Raw genomic sequence first — 15,347 nt, 5'->3', positions numbered from 1 at the left:
AAACACTTTTATATTGGCTAACCTATTACAAAATTTACAGTTTAATATTAATAATTAGATTTTGGATAATGCTTAAGTATAACAAATTGCTGGGAAAGAGATATTAAACATCACAACCCAAGTCAGGAATCATGCCATACCTTGCCTTTATTCTGCTCTTCCCCATGTGTTAACAATCATAGAAGGTACAACATAGTTGAATCTCATTGGAATGAAGGCATATTCTGTTGGAGAGAAAGACGCCTCTGTTTTTCTATTCAATGTGTGTGTGTGTGTGTGTGTGTGTGTGTGTGTGTGTATGTGAGAGAGAGAGAGAGAGAGGGAGAGAGAGAGAAAGAGACAGAAAGAGATAGACAGTGAGAGAGAGAGAGGGAGGGGGAGAAGAAGCAGAAGGAGAGGAGAGGGAGAGAGAGAGAGAAGATACAGTTCAAAAAAAGGAGAATCTCTTGGGTCAAAGGACCTGGGTTTAAATTCTACCTCTAATACTTCTTTTTTGCATAATTTTATGCAATTTTTTTAAATCTCTAGTCCTCAGTTTCCTGAGATCCTTAATAGATCTATATCTATGTTCTGCTTATCTAATCATGATGGAAGTAAAGCAATTTAGGTTATGATGAGTTTTAAGTCACCATGGGATAGGTTGAAATACAATAGAGATAGAAGTCATGGTATTTGATAAAATTGATGGGAGACGTGAATATACAGAATATTAAAGTTATTAAATATGTGGACAGGACATTGAGGTAAAGAGACTGTAGAGCAACTGCCGAAGTAAATAACAAAGAAAAGTGAGTTATTGTCAGATTACAACCACAAGGATTTGGGCAAGAAAATCTAGATGAATGGTTTACAAATCAAAGGATAAATTTTTGAAGGATAGTGGCAGAATAAATATTATAAGATTGTCAAGGGAAAAAGCAAGGGACATTCTAGCAGTTTCCCCTAGAAGATGAACTAAGTGTGAGATTAACTGTCTAAGATTGAAGTTGTTTTGTTTAAGACAAAGTATCCTTTGAAGTGGGAAAAATGGAAGGGAGGAAAGATGATAGCGACAGGGAGAGGGATTGTCTAAGGTGGATGAGAATGAGAATTCAGAAAGAAGCAGAAGAAGGTTATTTCTAATTCAGGAGGCAAAAACTCTGAATCATAAGAATTAGGGAAACAAGGGATAAGGATTTTCTAGTTATAGTACATGAGTATGGCACATTGGGAGAAAAAATAAAAGCTCCTCCACTGTCCTAATCCTGGTGTGAAGATGCTTCTGTTAATGTGGATTTCCAGAAGGTATCTCTCAGTTGCTCAATGGTATTGGAATCAGAGAAATCAATCAGGAGGCTAATAATTGCAATACGAGGAATAGATAGGAGTGTTTGGTCAATGATGATGATGATGATGAAGAACTTGTATAGTGAACAAGGGCTGTAAAATTTCTGGTCTTGCAATTTTCATTTCAGGTTGGAGTTCCCTCAGTGGTCAGAGTTAGGGCTTAGAGAACTAATGAACATGGTAGTCAGAAATGGTACATGGTATGTGTAGTGCTGAACAAGACACAGAAACAAAGCAACTTTGCCACTTTTAATTGCACTTTACCACAATCCCTATAAATTTAATTTATCCTCTATTTTGATTAAAAATCACTACAGTATATATTACTTCAATAATCCACTTTTACATATTGTTTCTACTGTATTACATTCTACATTGCTGTGGTCTTCTGGTATGAGATTAACCATGGAACTTCAAAACTGTAGCTAGGAGACCACAAGTTCTGGAAGTTCCTACTAGTGTAAAACAAACTAACTACCAAAAAACTTTTAGTAATAGGTTGGTATCAAGCTCTAAGCACATCTGTTTTCTGAGGCTTAGCCAAGGTAACTTCAGAAAGGCTGAAGTTACCTAACAAGAGGGTCAACAATTACATTTTCCCCCACAGCATTTCAAAAATGACCTTCCATGACAAATCCAAATTAGATTGTCTTCTGTATTGGATTTTGGAATTACTAGCAATGATGAAATCATGAATCTTTGAGATAACCAAATATTTCAGTGCAAACAAAAACTTTCTACTGGGAAAACTGAGCTCAGCATATTCCTCTAAATATATGCCTTCTTCAATAGTTTTTTGAGGGTTGTGACCATTTCTACTTGTTTACTGAGTTTTTTAATCCTGTGGATCATATAGATTAAACTGGTCCTCAACATTTTTTAAATCTTTTTTTTTTTGAGTTAAGCTTTTATTTAATGTTACAAAAAATATTTAGTCAGACAGACCAAAGCCCATGTCATCATTGGACTCCTCGGATTCTTCTTTTTTTGCTTCCTCTTTCTTTTTTTCCTCAGCTGGGGCAGCTGTGCTAGCAGGAGCTGCCCCTCCAGCAGGGGCAGCACCACCAGCTGCTGGGGCAGGTCCACCAACTCCTACATTGGAGATGAGACTTGCAATGTTGTCATTATTTTTGGACAGGGCCTTTGCAAATAATACTGGCCACAATGGTTCAACATTCACACTTGCTGCTTTAATGAGGGCATTGATTTTATCCTCCGTGACTGTAACATCATCGTCGTGAAGGATGAGGGCAGAGTAGAGGCAAGGGAGCTCGGAGATGGTCATTTCAGCAGAAGGATGAAGAGAGACTTGTTTGTAGTGGTGCTAGTCACTGGATGAAGTGAGGAGTCACCCCAACACAGCCTTAGCTTCCGAAGAAGAACCAAGCACCTTACAGACAACTGAAGAACCATTTTTTAAATCTTGATAACTGTATTTGGATATAGTGAATTTTATTTGTAATTTTATTTATTTCATGCATTTAAAATATTATTCTGAGTAAGAGTCCATAGGTTTAACAGCATGCCAAAGGGTTTTGTGACACAGAAAAGGTAAATAGCCTTTGATATAAGAGGGCATTATGTGAGCTGCATACTAAGTATTGGTTTACTCAGGTCTTAAGATAAGTGGCTTTTTCAGGGTTTCTCTAGCACAGATACAGGTGAGTCTCCCACAATAATATGACTAGATAGATTCCTCTGCTACTGAGTAGCATATCTTCAAATGATGTCTGGATTTGTAATTTAGCTGAGACATATTTGATATATTACTCAAAAATATAAATGTATGGCTTTGCCCCAATTCCGTACCTGAAATTTTTCAAATGATACTACTATCTACCACACATTCATAAGATACAGGTACTTTGAATAATGTTCTCATACAGTTTATCAGACATAGCATAAACAAAAGGAAAGAAATCGTAGGAATTCCTAGTACAATCATTCTTCCCTAGCCATCTTCTAGAATCTCCTCCTGTGACTAAAATTAATTAATCAACCAATTAACATTTACAAAATACTTACTATCTCTCAGACACTATGTTAAGTGTTAAGGATACAAAGTCAAAATGAAACAGTTCCTGTCCTTGAGAAGTTTTCTTACATTTTATCAAGGGAATAACCTTTATACATGTAATCACACAAACAATACATGCAAATTATTTTGGGAGGGATGCAGTAGCCACTGTGGGGATCAGAAAAGTCCTTATATACAAGTTGGTATTTGGGCTGAAATTTGAAGAAAGTGAGGTAATCAAAGAGGCAAAGTTAGGGAGGGAATAGCTTCCAGGAATGAAGGGCAGCTTATAGAGGCATGTCGATTTGTATGAAGAATCAGAAGACCAGTGTGGTTACACTGGAGAATACATGAAGGGGAACAACTGGTAACAACTAGACTAGAATGGTTAATTGAATCCTGATTGAAAAGTGTTCTTGATACCAGAGAAAGATGCCCATTCTTTTTTCTAGAGGTGACAGGGAGCCACTGAATTTTGAGTAAGGCAATGTATGGTTATACATGTGTATGTGTGTGTGTATACATACACATACACAAACACACATTTAATTATATATTAATATAATTTATTATATGTATTTTATAATCTATTAATATGTTATATTCTAAGATATAATTGTATATTAATATTATATATATGCTTAAACACCTGTGGGGAGGAAAAATTGAAGTGAGAATGGAGTCAGAGAAATCAATCAGGAGGCTAAAAATAGCAATAAGAATAGATAGGAGGAATGTTGTGAAAGTTGTATGGTGAAGCAGAAATAAGGCTAATTTTGGAGTCAGTGAGTCTATTTGTCATTTACTTGTAATGGCATTGGAGAAGTCGAATCACTTTGCCTCAGTTTCAGATAGCTCCTCTCCTCAACAAGTTTATATTCTTATGGGGGAGATCACATACATACATACAATATAGGAGAGTGATGGAGGGAGAAAAGAGTTCTGATCTGAACATCAGAATTTCAAAATCATAACATAATAAAGACAGTAAGAGGAACAGTAGGGAAGTTCACTGACATACTGCTAGGTCTGGATTAGTGCCAATGATGATTTCCCTAAAATCATGGCATGTATTTGAATTCACACTATTAGAAATTATAATTATATGAAATATGACCATTATGTCTAGCCCAATAGAAATATGCAATATGAATATAATTAATATGACCACTTCAGGGAATTCATCATTCAAACTAATTGAGACCTAGCTGTACCTTTCTTAAGGGCATTGGCAGTTTTGGTTTGATTATAATTTTCTGAGCAAGGGGTGGAAGGGAATACACCCTTGGCTGGCGTAAAGATGATGATGCAAATTATGCAAGGTTCTGGGGTATATAGAGCCAAATGTTTCATTTCCTCACAGATACGGGAACTGGTGGTCCATTTTATAGGTAAGGTACCAGCAGCAGCAGTAGGATATAACATTGCTATGAATGGATAGTTATCTTGGTTCGTTAAGATGATGCTCCCCTTAGTGAGATTCTTTGAAAAATCAGGTAAAGTTTAAAGTTGAAATTGACAAAAAATCAAAATTATGCTCTTAGAAACAGATTAATTTGTTTTTCCCTTGAAGAAGCATTTTGAGGGTTTCATGTATATCAAATAACAACAATATTCTCCTGGTTCTGTTCATTTCACTCTGCATCAGTTCATGTAAGTCTTTCCAAGTTTTTCTTTTTTTTATATCTGTCTGCTCATCATTTCTTATAGCACAATAGTATTCCATTACATTCACATACCACAACTTGTTCAGCCATTGCCCAATTGATGGGCATCCCCTCAATTTCCAATTCTTTGCCACCACAAAAAGAGCTGCTATAAATATTTTTGTACTGTAGGTTATCTTCTTTCTATGTAATTGTCACTCCTTCCTACTGGAGTGCTCCATCTCAACAGGTTTTTAGTTATAATATGAGGACTGAGCTGACTGATAAAAGTTTACTAATTGCCTTCCCCTACACCTTGCTTTCCACGACTTTCTCAAGGAAAATTAGTCAAATCATTATATATCAAAAGTAATTACTAGTGTTTCTAGATAGCCCATTTTGATTCCCTCATAACTCCACTGACCATCCTTGTGACTTTATCCTTTCTTGAACATTATCTTGTATACAATATTTTCTCTTATTATAATGTAAGATTTTTGGGTGTAAAAACTATCTAGCTTTTATGTTTATATTCCCAGTCTTTATCCAAGTGCCTAGTACATTTGGGAGTGGGGAAAGTGATGGGAAAGCAAAAAAAAAAGTAAATAAGCATTTATACAGTCCCTACTATGTGTCAGGCACATTGTTAAGTGCTTTACTAATTTATCTCAAGTTCAATCAATGTGTTTTCATGCATGTATTTGTTTAGGGGACACCCTATAAAGAAATTATCAGAGGACATGAAAAAGAATCTCTTTTATAGAATTGTCAAGCATGGATGAGATTTGATTGGCATCCCTTAAGGCAAAAGCCAGGTCAATGAGGTCAATGATCCATTTTGCTATTTGAGTATATTAATAGCTCTGCTCTCTTATATCATGGTAAACAAGAATGATATTGTAACAGTAATCATATTATTGTAACGGGAACAGTTCAGCTGGAACAGATAATTGCACGTTCATATTTTGGATTAACATTTTTCTGGAAGGCTCAAGAATCTCATTTGTAAACCATGAAAGTGGCTGAAAGAGCTCAACATGTACCAACTTTCTTTAGTCTGAGGTGATTAATTTTGAATGAAGAGTCAAGTACTAAAGTATTAGCTTGAATTGCATTCACTTTAATTTAGCATCTTTCTTTTCTTTTCCTTCTTTTGTTTAACATTTCATTGAAATTCATCAGGATATTCTTGCCCAAGATCAAATAATTCACAGGCTGAAAGTAATGCATCTAAAAATAAATTCTTCTTGCAAACAAGACATGTTTATAGCCAAGGTATGCATCTTTTTAAAGACAAGTTGAATATGAAGAAGTACTCCTCAGTTGTCATAGGATTTGAATTTGACCTTCATGGTACATACAAACTAGCTTCATTTTAACTTCCCCGTCATTAATCTAGCCAATTCTAAGAATAGCTTGAAATGATTGTTTTAGCCAGATTCAGAGAGCCTTGTGGCTATGAAACGCTGAAGGCTCAGCTATTCATTTTAAGACTGCCCATGATATGTAAAAAAAAAAATCTGGTCAAATTAGTCAAACTGCTTCTTTTCAATTTACTTAAAAAAAAAAAACCGAGACTCCAGAGTGCACAACTGCTTGACTGATTGTTCAAAATTTTTTAAAAAAATTTAAAAAATTTTTCTTTTCAAAATGTGCTGGCATCCTGTAATTACAAATGCAGTATGAATTTTTCTTATTTTAATGCAAATAAAAGGGGAAAAGAGTTATTTGTTATTATAAGAATGGTCAATTATTAAGCAAAACTAGGATTCTGGAAGAATGTCTCCAAATGTGGGGTTTCTCACAATATACACTTTTTTAAAAAGTAGATAGAATGTATACAGAAGCAACTAGTATCGAATTTACCGCTATGATCTGCTCCTCTCTTCCCCATCTCATTTTATTCACACAGGGTAAAAATATAGTGAGGTTTGTCTCAGAAAAAAAATGTCTAAATGACACAAAGTGATTCAAAAGAATGAAGAGCAATATTTCCCCCTTTTATCATCTAGATTGGAATTCTAAGTTGGTTGATAAGTTAAAAAGAAAAGGCTGATACAGAAAATGGTGGAAGAACATCTAACTAAGAATGAATTACAAATATTTAGTCAGTCATGTAACAAGAGTATGATGAGTGTTCAACTTGGAGCAAGCAGAAGCTAGCAATGAATGACATAAACAAATAAAATGACTTTTGTATTTATAGACTTCGTCTTAAGCTTTAATCACTTTCTTTGTACTTTATTCTCTTCTGCTGACTATAAACATGCCTAAGTTTAAACCATATAATACCACCACTAATAACAACAACAAACAACAACAATAATTTGAATCTACTTGTTCTCAAGCTGTCATCTAATGTCTAATTTCCATTTCTCAGGCTAATTCCTAGTGAAAAGATGCTTATACTTATTGGCTTCACATCATACAATCTTGTTCACTAAGAGCTAATAGTAAATTCTGTCTACAGGCAGAAAATTAATGGAAATAACACTGGTGGACCTTCAGGTACCCTAGAAGCTCAAAGTGGCAATCAGCCTGTGGGGAAGCCAATAATAAATGCAGGTATAAATTGGGTGAGTAAATACAGAGATGCCACACTTTAAAAAAATCACTAGAGCCTACAAATGATGCTCTCTAGCAGATATTTGATACTGTAGTTCTGCCTGAACACCCCTACTTCTCTTCTTCTAGCTCTTAAAGCAACATTTAAAATAATCCATTTAAATTCAGGGAGGGATATGTCAATCAATTGCCCTATAGCTCTACTTACCACCTCTGTGACTTCCTTTTAAAATATACCCTTCTTTGGCTACCACTCCATTAAATGTTTTTCTTTTTTTTCCTATAAGAAGCACTTTAGTATATGTAGCAGATACCTCTGAGCCAACATAATACAAATGACAATTCTGCTTAAATTAATTTTCTTGTTCAGTGCCATAATAATCAAATTACCAAAACTTATTTTATAAATCTAGAAAAAATAATAACAAAATTCCGCTGGAATAAGAAAATTTCAAGATTATCAAGTGAATTAATGGAAAAAATGCAAAGGAAGTTGGCCTAGCAATATTAGATTTTAAACTGTGTTATAAAGCAGTAATTTTCAAAATATCTAGTACAGGCTAAGAAATAGAGTAGCAGATCAGTGGAATAGATTAGGTACAAGACACAGTAATAAATGACCATGGTAATCTAGTATTTGATGAACCTAAGACCCCAGCTCCTTGCATAAGAAATTCATGATTTGACAAAAATTAGTGTGAAAACTGGAAAATAGTATGGCAGAACCTAGGTACAGACCAAAATCTTAACCACATAGCAACATAAGTTTAAAATGGGTGCATGATTAAGACATAAAGGGTTTTACCATAAGCAGATTAGAACAAGGAATAGTTTATCTGTCAGATTTATAGAGAAAGGAAGAATTTATGAATAAACCAGGGATAGAAAGACTTATGAAATATAAAATAGATAATTTTGGTATTAAATTTAAAAATGTTTTTGCATAAACAAAACCAGTGCAACCAAGATTAGAAGGAAAGCAGAAAGATGGTAACAATTTTACAATAAGCTTCATTTCTCAAATATATACAGAATTGAGTCAAATTTATAAGAATACAGTTATTCCCTAATTGCCAAATGGTCAAAGAATGTGAATAGGCAAATTTCAGATAAAGAATTCAGAGCTATCTATAGCCATATAAAAATGTTCTAAATTAAGGGCAGAGCAAATATGGTGAAATAAAAGCAATGACTTGCTTGAGTTCTCCCCTACACCCCTCCAAATACCTGTAAAAATTGGCTCTAAACAAATTCTAAAGCAACAGAACCCACAAAAAGACAGAGTGAAACAAATTTCCAGCCAAGACAACCTGGATAGTTGCTTGAAAAGGACTACCATGCTGGGCACAGAGAGGAATGCAGGTTGATGTGGGTGTACAGGCAAAGAAGGCCTCAGCGAAACTGAGCAGACCTCAGGGGACTGAATCACAAACAGCTTTGGCAGTTTCCAGACTTCTCAACCCACAAACATCAAACACAACTTAGAAGATCAGTAGGAAAAGTCTGTGACTGCAGTGAGAGAGAAGTTCAGTCCCAGCCCCAGTCTCAAAACGCGAGACACAACAGGCATGACTAAGCTAGGCCACCAAAACAGTGGGCAAGTCACCAATGCCTCAATCCCAGGAGCATAAAGCCAGTGACCAGACCCATGTAGACAAGACCAGTGTAAGAAGGTTAAGACAGTGCCTACTATGCCCCAGGAGCAGAGCTTACCTTTTAAAGTAGAAAAGAATCCTGACCACAGAAAGCTTCTATAGTGACAGGGAAGATCAAAGAAAAACTTAGAAGAGGACGACAATGTCAAAATGCCTCAAAAGGGAATACAAATTTGTCTCAAACCCAAAAAGCTTTCCAGGAAGAGCTCAAAAAGGATTTTAAATATTAAATAAGACAGGTGGAAGAAAAAATGGGAAAAGAAATGAGAGGTAATCAAGAGAGAGTCAACAGCTTGGAAAAGCAATCACAAAAATTGACTGAAGAAAACAATTCCTTAAAAAATATAATTGGTGGGGCAACTATGTGGCACAGTAGATAGAGCACTGGTCCTGGAGTCAGGAGGACCTGTGTTCAAATCCAGCCTCAGACACACAACATTCAATAGCTGTGTGATAACTCTGGGCAAGTCACTTAACCTCAATTGCCTCACACACAAAAACACAATTGGCTAAATGGAATAAAAAGAAGAAAACAACAAAGTAAGAACTGGCCAAATGGAAAAGTAGATACAAAAGTAAACCAAAGAAAATAATTTCTTAAAAATTAGAATCGGACTAGTGGAAGTTAATGACTCTATGAGACATCAATAATCTGTCAAACAAAATCAAAAGAATGAAGAAAGAGAAGAAGATGTAAAATACCTCATTGAAAAAACAACTGACATGGAAAATAGAACCAGAAGAGACAATGCGGGAATTATTGGACTACTTGAAAGCCATGATGAAAAAAACAAAAAAAGCCTGGAAAGCATCTTTCAAGAACTACAGGAGGTGGAACCAAGATGGCAAAGTGAAAGCAGGGATTTACCTGAGCTTTCCCCCAAATCTCTTCAAAAACCAATAAAAAGTGAATCTGAATAAATTCCAGAGTGGCAGAACCTACAAAGGAGATAGAATGAGGCAGATTTCCAGCCCAAGACAACCTGCAAGGTCCACAGGAAAAGTTTGCTGCACCAGGCTGAGAGAGGAGTGTCCGGAGCACATATACCCAGACTATGCAAAGCCACAGTGGGCTTCAGAAGACTGAATCAGCAGCAACAGTGGCAGGTTCCAGTCTTCTTACCCCCCAGACAACAAACAACTTAGAAAGTCAGCAGAAGTTATCTATCCTGAATGGGTGAGAGAGAAAGCAGTCTAGCACAAGACTGCAGGGTATGCCAAAATAGCCCCAAAACCAGCAAACCAGGAACAGGTTTTGGGAGTGGCTGAATCAGCAGCAGTAGGGACAGCAGTGATGGCAGTGGTGGCAGAAGCAGCAGCATCAGTAGCTCTACTCCTGTAACTGTGAGGAGGGGTTTCTCTCCACAGCCACTACAAGCTCCACCAAACCAGTGCTCCTCCTCACCCCACCACGGAGGCCCAGAACAGTGACCCAGATCCAAAAATGGCAAAGCAAGAGATTCCTACCTCAGCACCAGCAAAGAGATCCCTGCAATCCCTCTCTGATCAGCAACTGAATTCCCCCTCAGTCTATGGGCTGGAAGCTCAGGAAGCATCTGCCCCACCCCCAGGGCCATGCTCTTTGGGAATGGAGCTGAAACCCCACCTTTCTCTCTCAGCACAGCAGAAACAGACTTTTTCCCACTGACCTTCTAAGTTGTCTTTGGCATTGGTGGATTGAGGAGTCTGGAAACCTCCACAGCTGCCTGTGATTCAGTCCTCTGAGGCCTGCTCCAGGTTCACTGGGGCCTGCATTCCCACACCACGCTGCACTCCCAGCCCGGCACAATACACCTTTTTGAGCAATTATCCAGGTTGTCTTGGGCTGGAAATTTGTTTCATTCTGTCTTTTTGTGGGTTCTGCTGCTTCAGAATACTTTCAAATACAGGACTCAAGTGGAACATGAAGAGGTAAACAGGAAAGAGAAATCATAAGAGACTTATTAAGATTGAACTGTTTACATTCCTGCATGGAAAGATGGTATTTATAACTCATGAGACCTTTGTCAGTATTAGGGTACCTGAAGGAAAAAAATTATATTATGTACATATAGATAGATAGATAGAGGTCACAGGGTGAGTTGAAGATTAAGGGGTCATATCTGGAGAATAACATTAAGGGATGAGAGAAGATGATACTCAAGAAGAAAGGGAGAGGTAGAATGGGGTAAATTATCTCACAAAAAAAATCAGAAAAGAAAAGTCTCTTACAGTGGAGGGGAAGCAGGGGAAGGTGAGAGGGAATGAGTGAATCTTATTCTCATAGGATTTGGCTTAAAGAGGGAATAACATCCCATTCAATTGGGTATGGAAATCTGTCTTACCCTACAGGAAAATAGGGGGAGAAGGGGACAAGAGAGCAGGGGGATGATGGAGAGGAGGGAAGATTGGGAAAGGGGGTAATCAGAAGGAAATACTTCTGAGGAGGGACAGGGTCAAAAGAAAGAATAGAATAAATGACAGGGCAGGATAGGATTAAGTGAAAGAGTTAGTTTTTCACAACATGTCTACTATGGAAGTGTTTTGCATTACTGCACATGTACAACCTATATTGAGTTGCTTGCCTTTTCAATGAGGGTGGGTGGGAAGGGAGGAAGAGAGAAAATTTGAAATCTAAAGTTTTAAACGCATACATTTAAAAAAAATGTTTTCATATGCTACTGGGAAATAAGAAATACAGGAAATAGGGTACAGAAGTCTATCCTGCCCTACAGGAAAATAGAAGGGGAAGGGGAGAAGAGAAGGGGAGAGAGAGTAGAAGAGAGGACAGACTAGGGGAAGGGATATTCAGAATGCATGCCATCTTGGGGTGGGGGGAGGGGTGAGATGGGGTGAAAATTTGGAACTCAAAAGCTTGTGGAAGTGAATGTTGAAAACTAAAAATAAATAAATCTATATTAAAGAATGCAAAAAAAAAAGTAGAATTGGCCAAATGGAAAAGGAGACAGAAAAACTCATTGAAGTAAACTCTTTAAAAGCAAAATGGGCTAAATGGAAAAAGAGGTACACAAGCTGACTGAAGAAAACAATTTATTAAAAATTAGAATTGGGCAAGTGGAAGCTAATGACTCTATGGGACATCAAGAATCAGCAAAACAAAATCAAAAGAATGAAAAAATAGAAGAAAATGTAAAATTTCTCATTGGAAAAACAACCGACCTGGAAAATAGATCCAGGAGATATAACTTAAGAATTATTACTCTACCTGAAAGCCATGATGAAAAAAAAGAGCCAGGATAGCATCTTTCAGGAGATCATCAAAGAAAACTGTCCTGAGGCCCTAGAACCAAAGGGTAAAATAGTCATCGAAAGAATCTACCAATCACCTCCTGAAAGAGATCCCAAATTGAAAATGGCAAGGAATATAATAGCCAAATTCCAGAATTATCGGGTCAAGGAGAAACTATTACAAGCAGCTAGAAAGAAACAATTCAAATATCATGGAACCATAGTCAGAATTACCAGGACCATTCATCTTCTACATTAAAAGACTGGAGGGCTTGTAATATGATATTCCATAAAGCAAAGGAGCATGTGTTACAATCAAGGATCAACTACCCAGGAAAACTGAGCATCATCTTTCAGGGGAGGAGATGGTCATTCAATGAAATAGGGGGCTTCCAGATTTTGCTGATGAAAAGACCACAGCTCAATGGGAATTTTGTTCTTCAAATACAAGACTCAAGAGAGGCATACAAAGGTAAACAGGAAAGGAAAGGGGGGGGGACATGTTATTCAATAAGGGTAAACTGTTTACATTCCTACATGGGAAGATGATAGTTATAACTCTTGAAAACCATACCTTTATTACGACATTTATAAGGGATATACATAGACAGAGTGGATGAGTCTAAGTTGACTTTGATGTGATGATAAAATGAAGTAGTGAAAAGTAATTCTAATGGGGTAAGAGGAAAGGAGGAAGCAGAAAAGAGTCAACTATATCATATGTAGAGGCAAAAAGACATATTACAACTTTACTTTCACCGGATATGGCTCAATGAGGGAATAACATACTCAGTTAGGTATAAAAACTTAACATGCCATATAGTCAGCAGAAGAGGAAAAGGGAAAGAAAAGGGAGGGGCCTGATAGAATGGAGGGCAGATTGAAGGAAGCAGTAGTCAAAAGCAAAACTCTAGTGAGGAGGGAAAGGGAGAAAAGGAGAAAGAAAAGCACAAATGGGGGAGAGGAGAATAGGATGGAGAGAAACACACAGACAGTAATCATAACTGTGATTGTGAATGGGATGAACTCTCCCATGAAACAGAAATAGCAGAATGGATTAAAAACCATGAGCCTACAATATGTTGTTTACAAAAAACACATTTGAACAGCAATCTTGATTTCAGACACAGCAAAAGCAAAAATAGATCTTATTAACAGAGATAAGGGAGGGAACTGCTAAAAGGCACCATAGACAATGAAGTAATATCAGTACTAAACATATATGCACCAAGTAGTATAGCATTCAAATTCTTAGAGGAGAAGTTCAGGTAGTTACAGGAAAAAGAAGACAGCAAAATGATACTAGTGGGGGGACCTCAAACTCACCATCTCTGAATTAAATAAATCTAACCAAAATATAAACAAGAAAGAAATTAAGGAGGTGAATGGAAACCCCAAGAGCAAGAGATAGAAAGAGAAATTCAATTTAAAGTTACTGTAGACATTATAAAATCTTTAGTAGTTTACCTGCCAAAACAAACCCAGGAACTGTATGAACACAATTACAAAATCCTTTTCACACAAATAAAGTCAGATCTAAATAATTTGAAAAACATTAATTGCTCATGGGTAGGCTGAGCTAATAATAAAAATTACAATTCTACCTATGTCAATTTACTTATTCAGGGTCATACCAATGTACCAAAAAATTACTTTGTAGAGCTAGAAAAAATAATAACAAGATTTGTTTGGAATAACAAAAGTCTAGAATATCAAGAGAACTAATGAAAAAAATGCAGGGGAAGGTGGCCCAGTCATTCCAGATCTTAAATTGTATTATAAAGCAGCTATCGTCAAAATTAATTGGTACTGGCTAAGAAATAGAGTGGTGGAGCAGTGGAATAGGTTAGGTATGTAAGACACAATGATCAATGACTATAGTAATCTACTTTTCGATAAACCCACAGACCCCAGCTTCTGGGGATAAGAACTCATGATTTAACAAAAACTGCTGGGAAAACTGGAAAAGAGTATGGCAGAAACTAAGCATAGACCTACATCTTACACCACATACTAAAATAAATGTACATGATTTAGATGTAAAGATTTAGATGTAAAGACTGATACTAAAAGCAAACTGGGAGAGCAAGGAATAATTTGCCTGTCAGATTTATGGAGAACAGAATAATTTATGAACAAACAAGGGATAGAGAACATTATGAAATGCAAAATGGATAATTATTGACTAAATTAAATTGCAAAGATTTTGCACAAACAAAGCCAATACAACCAAGATTAGGAGGGAAGCAGAAAAGTGGGAAAGAATTTTTACAACCAGTGTCTCTGCTAAGGGCCTCATTTCTAAAATATATAGAGAATTGAATCAAATTTATAAGAATACAAGTCATTCCCCAATTGGTAATTGATCAAAGCATATGAAGAGGCAGTTCTCAGATGAAGAAATTAAAGCCATCTATAATCACGTGAAAAAATCTCTAAATCACTATTAATTAGAGAAATGCAAATCAAAACAACTCCAAGGTACCACATCACACCTCTCACATTGTCTAATATAACAAAACAGGAAAGTGATAAATGTTGGAGAAGATGTGGGAAAATTGGAACATTGGCACATGATTGGTGGAGTTGTGAACTGATCTAACCATTCAGAAAAGCAACTTGGAAATATGCCCAAAGGGTTATAAAAATGTGCATACCCTTTGATCTAACAATAGCACTTCTAGGAATTTATACCAAAGATATCATAAAAATGGGAAAAGCACTCACATGTACAAAAAATATTTATAGTAGCTCTTTCTGCGGTGGAAAAGAATTGGGAATTAAAGGGATATCCACCAATTGGGGTATGGCTGAGCAAATTATGGTATATGAATGTAATGGAATACTAATCTTCTGTAAGAAATGATGAGCAGGTGGACTTCAGAAAAACTGGAAAGGCTTGTATGGATT

At 36.4% G+C, this 15,347-nt stretch overlaps 1 pseudogene; it reads right to left on the bottom strand.

Annotated features, from left to right (window-relative positions):
* Positions 1–2,221: 2,221 nt before the first annotated feature.
* Positions 2,222–2,611, bottom strand: LOC110221546 (large ribosomal subunit protein P1 pseudogene; annotated as a pseudogene).
* Between the last annotated feature and the right edge of the window lie 12,736 nt (positions 2,612–15,347).

Source organism: Phascolarctos cinereus, unplaced genomic scaffold (genome assembly GCF_003287225.1).
Source record: "Phascolarctos cinereus isolate Bilbo 61053 unplaced genomic scaffold, phaCin_HiC Scaffold_726;HRSCAF=1367, whole genome shotgun sequence".
Lineage (NCBI taxonomy): Eukaryota > Metazoa > Chordata > Mammalia > Diprotodontia > Phascolarctidae > Phascolarctos > Phascolarctos cinereus.
Note: the sequence above shows the minus strand (reverse complement) of the source record. Positions and strands in the feature narration are given on the sequence as shown.